The sequence below is a fragment of the Cydia fagiglandana genome, chromosome 6 (assembly GCF_963556715.1).
Source record: "Cydia fagiglandana chromosome 6, ilCydFagi1.1, whole genome shotgun sequence".
Classification (NCBI taxonomy): Eukaryota; Metazoa; Arthropoda; class Insecta; order Lepidoptera; family Tortricidae; genus Cydia; species Cydia fagiglandana.
The window spans coordinates 12,224,559-12,240,149 of record NC_085937.1 but is presented as its reverse complement, the minus strand read 5'-3'; the positions used below and the strand labels follow the sequence as shown (position 1 = coordinate 12,240,149).

The window sequence follows — 15,591 nt, the reverse complement described above, 5'->3', positions numbered from 1 at the left end:
GGTGATTTCGAATTTCGATTTTGACTTGGACTGGGACCCGGACTCATACCCGGAACCGGATCCGGTTCGGACCCGGACTCGGACTCGGACTCGGACCCGGACTCGGATCCGGACTCGGACCCGGACTCGGACCCGGACTCGGACCCGGACCCGGACCCGGACTCGGACCGGGACTCGGACCCGGACTCTGACTCAGAGACCCGGACCTTGACCCGGAAAACCACTATGATACCTAAACTAAATAAACCACTATGATTACCTACCATAAAATGTGGGTATGATGATGCCAAACCCCTCCCGCTCAAACTCCCGTACACCGCACCGCATGCGCCGTTAAGTGGGTTAGGTTAGGTTTGAACTGCGATCCTCACAGAACCGAACAAAAGTGGGTTAGGTTTGGTTAGAACTGCGAGTCTTACAGAAACGAAATGCTACTAGAAAAGTGGGTTTGATTAGGTTCGAACTGCGATCCTCACAGAACCGAACTGCTATCAGAGAAGTGGGTTAGGTTAGGCTAGAACTACGACCCTTACGGAAACGAAATGCTACTAGAAAGTACTGGTTTTACCTCCTTTTCTACACGGTGCACCATCTACCATAATCTTTCACCGGGCCCCATAGAAGTCGGTTTTTTTTTCTTAAAAATTATTAAGTAACTAGTTTTGTATTTAGTTTTTAGGTTCAATATGTAACTAGTACCTATGTTTAAGTTAAACATTATATATACACCTATGTTTCTCATTATTCCTATTTTATTCATTCATCTTGTGTTCTATTCTCCTCTTCGTCAAATACGGGGTTTATAAGGTACCTACAGTTACCATACCGCTATCTCCTTCCACCCGGCCTAGTTAGATGTGGTAAGGTAAGTATTTATGCGGGTCGTACGACACATGATAAATATTGATAGTGGCGATTTGTAGGTTTACTTACCTACTTGTAACCCGTGGAAGGCTCGGCCTGTCTATAAGATGTCGTTATAAAGCCCATATATTCTTTAACCGACGGAAGTAGGTATTCTATAGATATTTACGTTACGTTACCATGCAATGCTATACCTATAGATAGGTACGCGTATTGCCAGTAGGTACACTTGGGACGCACACTGGTCACCAGCGTGTTAGGGGTTATTCATAAATTACGTCATTTCAAATTAGGGGGGGGGGGGCTGGACATCATGGCATGGATGATGGTAGCATGACGTAGGAGGAAACGGGGTCCTTCGAAACATGATTTTTGGATGATTTTAGGGGGAGGGGGGAGGTCAATAATCGATGACGTAATTTATGGACAGCCCCTTAACGGCCTTAACTACATAAATCTACTTAGAAATAGAGTAATAGTTATTTGTTTTACAAGGGGGCAAAGTTGTTTTTAACCGCTCGTGCTAATATTGACACCCGAGCATCCGAGCAAGCGAAAGATTCCAAAAAAACGGTTCAAAAAACGGAATCTTAAGCGTTGCGAGGGTTTCAAAGCACGAGGGTTACCTAAACATTTGCCCCCGAGTGAAACAAAATATTTTTCACCACGCCAACCCGAAGCAAATATTAAATGTAAAATATCAAACAAAATCAAACCAAATCACATCCAAATGAAGGTTATTAAATATTTATCATCCAAAATCATTATTCAAAAGTCCATTTTACCAGCAAACATAAGAAAACAACTCTAATGTGAATAAAATGCAACTTTGCTATTAGTTTTTGAAGTGCAAAGTCTTTCCGAGCTGGTGAGGTGAAAAGTACTTTTCTTTTTATATAAGACAGAAATATACTCGTATTTATTTCTTGTATCCCGTACACGGGATAAAGTAGTCCCATAGGTAGGTACCTACACATTATTTGCGAAACGTGCGTGAAGTCGATTTATTAATATCACAGTAAAGTTTAGTATGGAATATTAATATTAGTTTTTCTGTTTCAGTTTAGTATTTGTTTTTTATAGTTGGGTCAAAAGTGTAGTAGTATTCTCATCAAGTCGTCGTGATGCGAGGAGCTTAAGTCGTGCGTGTTTGAAATGTTATACAATAGAGATATATTATTTCGGGTAAGATATGAGCTGGCTTACAGCGCTATGTGTGTAGGTAGATAAATTAGGGATGAAGATTGCTTAGCAAAAGAAACTAAAATAGGTGATCTTAGTCATGTAAGATCACCTATTGCGAACTACAATAAATCGGAAAAGTTAGGTAGTATGATTACAATTTAGACCACTAATGAAGAATAATATATTATCGATATTATGTAGGTAGCTACCTACGTCGTTCATAAACTTAGCTCTTATTAGTTCTTTTAATAACTGAATTTACTTATTAGACCTAATAGTCACCCGGGAATAAATGCATTAGTTAGGTACCTACTAGAATAAATACATGCCGGGAATAAATGCATTATATATAGTTCGTTTTTTCGCATTAGAAATAAGGTAAACAATATCAATGTGTCTTTTAATTAAAAAACACATTTTAAAAATAAGTTAAGGCAAATATGTAACAATTATGAATCTAATACGATCATTTACGAGTATATTCTTCTGCTTTCATCTATACATATAATAAAGCTGAAGACGGTCGAAAGTCTGTACATGGAAGATATTTGAAAAAAAGTTGGCTGGGGATACTTAGAATCGATAACAGAACACGTTCCAACAGTTTTTAGAATTTTTGTCTGTTTATCTGTTTATCTGTTTGTCTGTTTATCTGTTTGTCTGTTTATTTGAACGCGCATCACGTGAAAACGGCTGAACGGATTTTGATGAAAACTTTACTAATCTGTCGAGAAAATCCCCGGCCAGGTTATAGGCTATAAAAATTCAACCCCTAAAAGGGGGCGTAGCCACAACACTCGATTGACTTAAGTTTGCCCCTGAATCTTATTGCGCTACTTAGGAAAGAGGGGCAAACTCTTTTCAACTATTGCTCAATAGTTGTGCTACAACTATTGAGTATCCTGGTAAACTAACAGATGGCGCTGAATTTAATACATTGTGTGTGACATGAATAAGCCACCGAGGAAAGATTTTGCCAAATTAACTCTAAGTTTAGAAAGGGGGTACGGATATATCAACAAAAATAATGGAATAATTATGTTGAATTAATAAATTAATAATACAACAAAATTAGACGACAGTAAATTAATTGCCCCTCATTGCACAGTGCCATCTTTTGGGGAACTGAGTAAACATTAAGTAATCAAGAAAATTAAAAATGAGTTTACATAGTTACGTAGAGGTAAAATAAACACACATATCAAAACGCGTATAATTGCATAATAGTTATTTAAAATTATTAATGTTCTCTATCATGAATTATACCTAATCGTAATTATCGCACCCATATCAAATCTATATTCATACGTATCGCCTACTTTAAGCACTTAATAATAATGACCACGAAGGTGGGTACTTTGAAAAAAAAAAACATTGACCTCTGTCATTTGTCAGTGCCGGATTAACCCTTTTAAGCAAAATAATCACTTGCTTATGGCACCAAAACCGTAGGCAAAAAAAAGCGCAGGCTGCATCAGCACTGCAGTCGTCGTGGAGTAGGTACCTACATGAAACTTTTATACGTGTACATACAAGTACCCATCTAATAACGAAGGACCGTAGGGATCAAGTAAGAGAGTGAGGGTACGTAAGAACATCTCCAACGTAGGCTTTCGATTTGACCTTACGCGGAGGCCCATGACTTTAATCATGGAAAAAATCTTGCTTTCGGGCTTGCGGCCAGCCGATTTTTTCGACATAGGTTACCGATTTTATAGCGAATTTTGCTCTCTTGCACGCCAGATTTGTCGGCCAAGCCGAGTTGCTCCTTAGCCGCGATCCTGAGACCTAACTGTCAAAGTGTTATAAGGGGCCCCGTGAAAGCCGAAAACTAAAATCATCCTATGAAGTAGCGCTTTCGAGTGAAGCCAAAGAGCGAGCAGTAGAAGAGTCGTGATTACATGCATAGATTCGATTTCAAGCCACTCTTTTGCAGTTCGGCGTAAGGTCTTACGCGAGGTCTTCTGCCTTATGGCAAAGTTGATCTTCTCCCTTAATTACACTTGGGCGTGGATCCAAATCCAAGCTTTCCTCTTTCGCAGCTGGGCCTTTTGCCTTGCTCACACTTCGCCAATTCAATTCACTTGGTCAATTCAAAGCTCTGCTTTCTTGCATCTTTTCTGTATGAAAACAACCTCGCTGAGACCCTTTAATGTCGAGCCCTATGCGAAGCTAGGCTAATAGAAAACTGTCCCGTCCCTTCTCTGTATGAAATCCTGGATTCGCGCCTGGTTGGGACTAAAAGTAAAAAATAATGTATAACTGTCTATCAAATTGCGTTTTTATATCGATAAATTTTCGCGCTCGCTTCGCTCGCGTTTACAATAACATTACAAGCTATGATAAAAGTGACATTCGGGTGGCGACTGCAGCAGCATTACTCTGTTAAACGTTACTGCTGTAGCACTGTCGATTTTCGTGATAAAATGATGTTACTGATTTCCATACTAAAAGTTAAAATGCACAACTATCTATCAAATTGCGTTTTTATATCGAAAAATTTTCGCGCTCGCTTCGCTCGCGTTTTCAATCACTTTCTAATGTATGGTGACTACAGCAGAATTACTCTGTTGCAACGTTACTGCTGCAGCACTGTAAATTTTCGTGATAAAATGATGTGACCGATTTCCATACTAAAAGTAAAAACGTACAACTGTCTATCAAATTGCGTTTTTATATCGAAAAATTTTCGCGCTCGCTTCGCTCGCGTTACCTATAACTTTCTAAGATATGGCGACTGCAGCAGCACTACTCTGTTGCAACGTTACTACTGCAGCACTGTCAATTTTCGTGATAAAATAATGTGACTGATTCCCATACTAAAAGTAAAAATGTACAACTATCTATCAAATTGCGTTTTTTTATCGAAAAATTTTCGCGCTCGCTTCGCTCGCGTTTTCAACAACTTTCTGATGTGTGGCGACTGCAGCAGCATTACTCTATTGCAACGTTACTGCTGCAGCACTGTCAATTTTCGAGATAAAATGATGTGACCGATTTCCATATTAAAAGTAAAATTTTACAACTATCTATCAAATTGCGTTTTTATATCGAAAAATTTTCGCGCTCGCTTCGCTCGCGTTTTCAATGACTTTATAATTATGGTGACTGCGGCAGCATTACTCTGTTGCAACTTGCAACGTTACTGCTGTAGTACTGTTGATATTCGTGATATAATGATGTGACTGATTTCCATACTAAAAGTAAAAATGTACAAATGTCTATCAAATTGCGTTTTTATATCGAAATTTTTTTTATATCGCAAAACTATTGATTTTGGATTGTAGTTTTATTTTGTGGTACCTAATTGTAAAATATTGTATCTGGACTGCAGTCCTCTAGCATATCCATCTGTCAACTATACGTCAAGTTCCGCCTCCAGGGGAGAGGGAGAGAAATTAGGATTAGAAATTAGCCGCTTACCTACTGACACAGATCGAATTCCACGCGGGCGGAGCCGCGGGCACAGCTAGTAAATAATAGTTCTTGATTTTTAAAAAGCGTTTTTCAATTACAAGACGTGCTAAGATCGCTTACCTTCTTGCAAGTTCTTTCTAATGCTATAAAAAAACGAACTATATAGGTGCCTACTTGTTTTCACTGTATTTTAGTTCTACCTACTTTTTTGAATTTATAATTTGTTAATGTGTCATATATATATATATATATATATATATATGTATATACCGGGTGTGGCCTGTAATATGAGCAAAAAATTGAACTGTAGGCTGTACTCCTCATACTGATCAACATTTGTTCAGCGACTTTTGAAAATAACTTGTACTTTGATTTTTAATACACTTTAAAGGTTATTCAAAGACGCAATGTATTGCGAATTTTGTTTTGTTTAAGGCTTGACAAGCAACGTCAATCACAATGATATGGCGTGGCGATGGCGTCCATTGAAGACAATATTTATTTTGTATGAAAAATAGGGAGTCTAAATACTTCACAATTTTTAAAAGTTGTTGAACAAAAGTGTCACCTTTTGAGGAGTACAATCTGTGTTTTAATTATTTGCTCATGTTACAGGCCACACCCGGTATTCTATTTTACCGTGTAAGCGAATTGGTAAACTACTGTAAGCTTATATGAGAGAAATAAATGGTACTGTATTGTATCGTAGAAAGGATACTAAACCTTCATGAAGGTACAGATGTAGTGCATAATTGTTTTCCATCGTAATTTCCCAGAAACTTTCGTATTTGTCATGCTAGTTCAGTCAATGTCAGTACTTTTTGTACCAAGACTGACTGAAAAAGAAAGGCACGTTCGTAAGTTTCCGTGAATATACGATGGAAAATAATAATAACTTCATCGGTATGAGTAAACAGGGATACCGGAGTCTCTCGATTCTACATAAATAAATTACCTAATAAAGACGGATAAAGTATCTCTGCATGCACACCTGGACTTTAGTGCTACTTCTCCCTACTTTATGACCAAATCCTAGATAACATCATGACAAACGAGGAAACTTTACTGCGAATACGGATTCACGACAATTTTCGACCTAATCGACCATGAATACTTCAAACAGATCATAAAACTGGAGATATGCAATAAATTCCTTCGTAAATTCGTATGTTCTTTCATATTTTAATGTAGCAATACAAGACTGTTTGTTTCTAAATAAATAAAATAATAATTCGAAACTAGGGATTGACTATCAAACATAACCGCTGATTCAGTTATATACTTAACTTCTAAGTTTAATTTTGTTTACTCCAGAGGGTGCGTGATTAATTGGAATTTCTTGATGAAATGTTTCGATACTTTCGTTCGCGGTTAGCCGGTTTCTCTAGAGTTGTTTTTAATTAATTTGAAATATAGTGCGCTATAGGTACCTATTATACAGGGTGAAATTCTTATCCCTGACCAAATTCTGAGGGGTAAATATGCAGGTCATACGTTTACTATGGGTCCACCCCCGAAATGGCGAAAAAAATCTGCCGTCTCATAAATTTCGGTGAATCAGAGTAAATTCTAGAGTTCTATAGAACAGCTGTTTTTTAGGGTTCCGTACCCAAAGGGTAAAACGGGACCCTATTACTAAGACTTCGCTGTCCGTCCGTCCGTCTGTCCGTCCGTCCGTCCGTCCGTCTGTCACCAGGCTGTATCTCACGAACCGTGATAGCTAGACAGTTGAAATTTTCACAGATGATGTATTTCTGTTGCCGCTATAACAACAAATACTAAAAACAGAATAAAATAAATATTTAAATGGGGCTCCCATACAACAAACGTGATTTTTGACCAAAGTTAAGCAACGTCGGGAGGGGTCAGTACTTGGATGGGTGACCGTTTTCTTTTTGCTTTTTTATGTTTTCTTTTTTTGCATTATGGTACGGAACCCTTCGTGCGCGAGTCCGACTCGCACTTGCCCGCCGCAATTCCTCGCCAGTCAGCCCGTGATCAAAGCATTGACGTGGTCAAAGACGTAATGATACGTCAGGCTCTTTTTACAAGCTTTTTTATTTAGTTTCACCTGTCCCGTTGTCTGGTCTGTAATCAAATCTTGCAAGTTAAATTTGATCCATTTCCCGGTTTCCGATTGAGCTGAAATTTTGCATGTATATATAAATCGGATGACAATGCAATATCATCATCCAGCTGATCTGATGATGGAGACAGGAGGTGGCCATAGGAATTCTGTGATGATTGTGATGAAAGAACGCAACCTAATTGTGTTAGGGGTTTTTAGAATTGTCTCGATTACTTGTCTGTCGTATGAAAAGTACAGTCAGCGATAAAAGCTTGTACCAAAAATGAAAATTTTGCCTAAAAATGTAACAGAATATCAAGATTTAAAACTGATTTTTTTAAGGAACCCCAAAAGTATGTTAAAGTTCGTCGCGCCCAATTTCAATGCGACCGCTGTCCCCGACACGGAGGGCCGCGAGAAAAAATGCTTTAGTATTATTTGGAAGGAATTCTGTGTCCCAACGATATGGATAAGAGGGTCGTACATTTTATCTTACACAGAGATTTTTACTTTCTATTGTCATTTTGTCACAGAGAGACACGATTTTTTTACTTTACCTTTAGGTACTTGGCTTTAGGGTTCCGTACCCAAAGGGTAAAACGGGACCCTATTACTAAGACTTCGCTGTCCGTCCGTCCGTCTGTCACCAGGCTGTATCTCACGAACCGTGATAGCTAGACAGTTGAAATTTTCACAGATGATGTATTTCTGTTGCCGCTATAACAACAAATACTAAAAACAGAATAAAATAAAGATTTAAATGGGGCTCCCATACAACAAACGTGATTTTTGACCAAAGTTAAGCAACGTCGGGAGGGGTCAGTACTTGGATGGGTGACCGTTTTCTTTTTGCTTTTTTTGTTTTTTTTTGCATTATGGTACGGAACCCTTCGTGCGCGAGTCCGACTCGCACTTGCCCGGTTTTTAGGATTAGAAACAACTCCGCAGACTTTTGTGAAGTACTGTTCGCCTTTTCAGAGTAGGATTCTGCTTGTAACTGTCGTATTTGTATTTTTCAAGTAATTGCAATCTTTAGTGGTTATTTGTCTATTAGGTATAGGCTCTAAGATTTGTAAATGTAGGTACATACCTACCAGAACTAGATTGGTTAAAACACCTACTTATTGCTACATTTCAAAAGATGCATCCACACCGCAGTTAAGGTTGGTAGTTGACGCCGTTTATGCTCAGTATGGTTGGTAACTTACCTAGTTTTTAAATACTTACTGTTGCAGTGTTGCTCCACAATTGCTCCACCAAAGTCAACTGTGGTGTGGACGTAGGTACCTAAAGTCCTTGTTTACGTGGGATTTACCATCATTCCAATTAAATAGGTACCTATTATAGTTCGTAGTTTTGTAACTGAGCCCGAGCTAATCCTATTGTCTATTGTTAAGTAAAACCGCTCGTGCCACGTGCCACAACCACCTGCATAAAAACCTGCGTAATTCGGTTACTGAGTGCCGGCGAGTCGAACACTACAGAACCAGTCTAAAATGTGTCATCGAGATGCGTAACAAAGGCGCGTTATTGGAGAGCGCACCTACACTGGTTTTTTGAGCGTTGGACTAGCCCGCGCTCAGGTGCCAAATAGAATGAGTATGACCCTTTTTTGCAGGTAAGTAGCACGTGCGGTTTTACTTAACAATAGACAATAGGATTAGCCGCCGGGCTCTGTTACAAAACTACGCACTATACTACTAGATCACCGTTAATCTGAGGCTTACTTACCCTCTGTGTATGATAAAGTTTTAGGTTAATAAAAGTTTGCTGATACGTTCGTGATTATTGATTAATAATGTGCACACTAGCAACTAATTGTAAGATGATATTAATAAATTAGTAACCTACTACATATAACCAATTAAGTAGATTAGCTGTCAATAGGTAAGTAATTGCTAAGTTTTTGGCAGCAAGTTGAACTCGGAGATGTGTACTTTCACTCGCAGTTACCACAAAGACAAAGAAGAAAATAAACTTTCGTGATAACGAACTATTCTAATTATCTAGTTCTATTTGTACGCTTTTGCCCAAGTTGCACAAAATGTAAGTGTGTAGGTACTTACTTATTTTGTTTTACATCTACAATTACAAAATCTTTAAAGATTGGCACTTATCTAAGTATATTGGTTGATTGTTAATACCAAAACTCTTGTGAACTACTTACGAAAAATAGAGATTAAATTCTTAATTTCAGAGCTTTTTTTCTCGAACAAAGGCTGTTTTAGTAATCTGGGGGCCTAGCCAAAACGCATTTCGAAAAAAGATATCGCTAACGAATCGATAAAAAATGTATGGGAATGACAGGTACCGTAGATGAGTTTGTCGAAAAATATTAACGAATACAAAAATGTTAGCCAAGTTGCAATGTTGTAACGAAACGCAAAACTTTCGTTACTGGAATTCGACATCTGTCATACATTGCCTAGCCGAGTGACACTTTTGACATGCGAAATCGAATCGTTATCGCCTCCTAGGTGTCGATACGTAGCGAGAGCTATCCCCTTGCAGATAACTTATCGAAGCACAAGAAAATGCCGTATAATAGTGTTTGTAAATTAGAATTTGTAGTAAAAAGCATACTTTAACATTATTGTGGGCGGCGAACAACGCGGAAGTCTCGCTTAGACGCAGGCGCCGTCTGAAAAATCGCCTATTGAAACTGCTTAGGAAAGGACTGCCCTTAGCTGGTGGCTGGTGGCTTTATGCTACGGGATCAGATCAAAGGATAGTGGGCCGTACGCAGCATTTCACCCAAAGGATCCAATGTGACCGAGGCGCTGAATATCTACCTATCTATATTGACAGTGTCATGGAAAAATGGATTATGCACCCACAAATGCAACACGAAACAACGTCCCTACAAAGGTAAGAGTGAGCCAATAACTTATCCCCACATACCTAATAAGTATATAAAATATGTAATTGATGCTAAAATAACTTCTTATGTGTTCCTGTTACGTCTTCAAATATAAACCGATGAACGGTGTAGATTAAATTTGGTACCCATATGCACACAGGCAAGCACTTGTTTCTCAATAGGAAAGTGAATTGAATGTGTAAAGGCAAAGGTATATAGGTAAAGGCTTTACAAATATAGATAAAGACTCGGGAACAAATGTTCTTCACACAAATAAATGCCCTTCCCGGGAAGCAAAACCATAACCTTCATAGGCAAGGTCACTAACGAGTAGCAATATTCTAGTGTCATCCCATTTTCTTAAATTGATTTGAAAGAGACGAGACTACAGTGTTGCTACTTTTTGATTTCTACAATTTCTTGTCGAACTGTACAGTAAGCTCAAGAAGACTTGTGTTGTGGGTACTTAGGGTACTTAGATAACTATATATAGATGGTCAAACCAATTTGTCACTCAGTAAGAACCAGGAAAACTATACTCATACTTTTGGGTGCTAGTACTAGTATATGACAAAGCTAGTATGATTCTCTCTGTCTTTGTTTGAAATGAGACAGTCCTTTGACAAACTATACTTAAATACATAGACAACACCCATGACTCAGGTACAAAATATCTGTGCTCATTACACAAACAAATTTCCTTACCGGGGATTCAAACTCAGGATTAATATCAGATTAACCGGCAGGGTCACTAGTCACTACCCACTAGGCCAGACCGGCTGTTGTTATGCATATAAATTATCAACCATATTAATGAAACTTTTTCATATTATGAAACATATTGTATATGACTTCTTTTGGCAGGCGCAGGTACAGTCAGCTGCAGAGAAATGGTACCACTCCTGCATACAAACTTCTATGTAGCGGTGGTACCTTTTCTCTGCAGCTGACTGTACCTACACACTATATAAAAATATATGTACTTACACAAAACATTTAGTTTTTTTTGTCATATGACTGGTAGAGAATAGATAAATATTATAACCAAATGTTACAGAGTTTTTTGAAAAACTAAGCATTCATTTTGTTTCAGGTGACTTGGATATTCATTGCAGCCTTGACATATTTATGGTGCTCCAAAGCCAGGGTCAAGGGAAGAAACTATGACACATGTACAACCACAAAAATATATTGAGTGTTGTTTTACTATTTTAAAACACTACATAATATATGTACAAACAAGAAAAGAATGCTTGGCTACTGATTTCATGCTGCCGGCAAAAAATACCTGCTGTATCTTTCATTAATAGATTTCCAATAAAATAAATTAACTTTTTAACCCAATCATTGTTTCATTTATTTATGGTGGTTACCACCTTAACCTTTGGTATGCTTACGAGCAGATCTGCTCCCATGTACTTACCTATATTCAACTTTAAAAAATGCATTAATTTTGACGACCGGTCTGACCTAGTGGGTAGTGACCCTGCCTGCTAAGCCGATGGTCCTGGGTTCGAATCCCAGTAAGGGCATTTATTTGTGTGGTGAACACTAATATTTGTTCCTGAGTCATGGGTGTTTTCTATGTATATAAGTATGTATTTATCTATATAAGTATGTGTCGTTGCCTAGCACCCATAGTACAAGCTTTGCTTAGTTTGGGGCTAGGTTGATCTGTGTAAGATGTCCCCAATATTTATTTATTTATTTTATTTTATTTAATTATGATTGATATATAAATTACAAATTGTTGACAGGAGCATACAAAAGGTTAAATATGAATAGCCAGTAGCTTAGCGGGTGAGATTCCCTTCCCAAATTTCCATTCAAAGCAAAGATGGTAGGTAATTAAAAAATAATATTAAGTAATAATATGATTTATTAGTTTTGGTTTCACAGGCAGCTTTTATCTTATCTAATGCATAACATCTATGTATTCAATGTTCGCTTGACTTTTGTTAATTTCGAAAATGTTTGAAGTCTATGAAGTAAATGAGTTCACTGAGGTTACACTGATTCGGGCAAACCTGTTCACAATTTCACTTCACGGTTTGAATCATTACTAACACTTAAAATATTGTCTCTTCTGGTTAAGTAAGCCAGCAGTGCACGTCCTTAGCACTGGTAACTGCCATGAAGGCGTCATTGCAGCGGCAGCTTTGACTGTTCGTGCCAACTTGGCGAGGACTTCTCAGCGTGGAAGAAGAGCCCGCGGAGCCCGCTCTTGCCCGCTCTGGCTGCGCCGCCGCCTTGATTGGGGCTGCGGTGACGACGGCTGTCTGAAATTGTTAAACGTAGGTCAAAATTATATGCAATTAACAACGCACTCTTCAAATATTACACTATATAGAGTTATTTTATCACGAAATTGTAATTAACTAAGTTAAACAAATGCCAAAATATTTCATTTGCTTACCGATAAAACAATTATTTTCTCCAAAATTAGATTCGCTGTTCACTTGACACTCTTGACAGCTGACAGATGACGTTTCTTGACGGTTTTGAACGAGAACCACAGACTAAAATTAATTTTTATCGACTTGGCCCGTCGAATATGCGATAACTAAAAAGATTGCCTCTTGGCTAGGTTATTATAAACATTATCGACCAGTCGCTCGCGAACGTAGAGATCGAATCGAGGGCCCAGGGCCCGTAGCCAAATTACATTCGCTCCGTATCGATTCGATCTCTACGTTCGCGAGCGACTGGTCGATAATGTTTATAATAACCTAGCCAAGAGGCAATCTTTTTAGTTATCGCATAGAGTCTGTGCGGAAAGAGAAGAGTCGTGGGATTTGAGGGCGCGCCAGTGCTATTTTATGGTTTTTGCTATGCTGACAACACTGGTCACGTGATTATAGTACGACACTAAAGGTCATGATACTTGAATCCCTTTTGTTCCGGTTTTTTTTACCACGGCTTACTAAACGGAGCCTGGTGGTGGTGTCGGCTCGTCAACTCAATCCTCTGAATTAGCGCAAGCACTAGTTTTCATTTTAAAACACACTTGTTTTTATGTCTCAGATACTTAAAAATGAGACAGTGCGATTGACAAAACTGCTAAAACTAGTTAAGAATCTGCCTAATACAACTGTAATTTTAGTACCAAACAAGATAGTCTCATTTATGTACTGCCTAATCTGTGCAGTCCAACAGTTATTAAAACCGGGTAGATCGGGTAGAAATTGGGCTATAGGACTGTAATTTTATCTGGGATATATTTCACCCATTGTAAACTTGACTTGTAATGTATGTGTACATTATTAATGTAAATGATAAAGGCGCACTGGTTCAAGATAGTACTTTATTTCATGAATCCTAAGAGAAGACTGAACAAAAATATGGTGTCAAAAAGAACATAAAATTATAAGAACAAAGGAATTCAAAAATACAATAAAATTATAAAAAGTAAACATATAAAAAGGTGCGTCGTCCACAATTAATAATAAATATGAATATGAATAAAAATAGTGCATAAGTAGGTAGGCCTTATTGGGATATGTCCGGTTCTCTCATCTCACGATATTTTACTTCGCCGAAAAGTCACTGCTAAATATGAAATATAATTTCGTAACTAACAGAACCTACAAATAAAGAAATATTTTATTAGAAAAAGTTTTATTCAGAACCTAGTAAACGAACTTACAAATAAAGAAATATTTTATTAGAAAAAGTTTTATTCTTTCTAATCGAAGTCTGAATTAAAATATTCAATAGTAACAGCACCAGTCATGGGACATTTAAGAGGGAATTTGGAGTATTTGTGATATTTCCCTAATACATGTGAATGGTCTACCGCTTAGCGTATTGAAAGATGAAAGTCCTACCCGTCTTTCATGTTTCAGGCGTGTTGTATCAAAGATACTGCAATGAGTTTCCACATACTTAACAAATTAAAACTATGCTATTTTTCTCCAGTCATGGACACCAAAGCTCCAGTAATGGGCCCCCCAGTAATGGACACTGCTCTATCAGTATAAAATAGTGAAATGGGTCATCAGATCTGGTCCATGTTATCATAATATTGCATTATCATCCGATTTGCATATTTAATTACGAATACAAAATTTCAACTCAATCGGAAAACGGGAAAGTGGCTCAAACTCGGCTACCATTTGACCCACACTAAAAAACGATATTAATTTATCCGAAGTCCGAGCATACCTCCCGGTTGACATATTTCGTAACTAAATTTACTTCTGTATTGCTTAAACATGAAATGATGGCATGGCAAGCATCATTATGTAAATTGTCCCATTATAGGAGGTATGCAGTTTTACAGCTCCTATAATGGGATTGGGCCAAATACCACTATTTTTTTACATCTGTGGAGTCACAACATAGTATGTTGTATACCTTATCTCATGGTAAATGCAATTAAGAAAACACATTCTAGTTTTCATCAAGTATTAATTAATTAAAATTTAATAAATTAACTCACCTCTCTTAGCGAAGTTGTTAAGAATTCGTAGTGGTATTTTTTTTCAGTGACACGACAACTTTTGGGTTGACGCCAATTTCTTAAAAAACAACCAAATTTAATAAAAATTCAAACTGAAACAGCTCTAGGACTCTTATTTATGATAATATACAGGCAATGTTTATAAACTACTTTTAGACACTTATTTTACAGGATTTGTGGTTTTTTGTCCCATTACTGGTTCCACGCCCATCATAGGGTACACTACTAAACGTCACTTATGTTTGAGCTAGCTTCAAAACAACCAGGGACACTCATGGAACTATCTTCATCTGAACTGGATGTGCTTGAATCCGGCACGTAATTACGAATTCTGGCATATCACCTACTTAGCGGCCTTTTATTCGAGATACCGTAGGTACTTTTACACAATCCTGAAAAAGAAATTACATATAAATATGCATAAAATGGTAAGTATCAAGACTATTTGTCAGTTATTTTAAAGATCATGAATGACCTTCATATTTATGAAAATGAATATATTTTGAATGAATATACTTACCGATTATGTACCGGAGACAAGTTACTTAGGGGGCTTATTAAATAGGTAATTATTTAATATTAAATACAACATCAATACCCGCGAATAGCGGAAACACGTTCCGCGACTTTTTGTAAGTCGATAGTCGGCTTTTAGCCGTTTTCTTCCCGCTGACAAAACCGACCAATATTAAATATAATTTTCCTTGTGGTTTTATGTACGGTTTTATCGTGTTT

General features: G+C 37.6%; 1 long non-coding RNA gene across 1 annotated transcript in view; it reads right to left on the bottom strand.

The window, feature by feature from the left end:
* The window catches only part of LOC134665252 (uncharacterized), a 183,528-nt gene that overhangs the window by 164,599 nt on the left and 3,338 nt on the right, over positions 1-15,591 (bottom strand). The gene's annotated exons all lie outside the window — the stretch shown is intronic.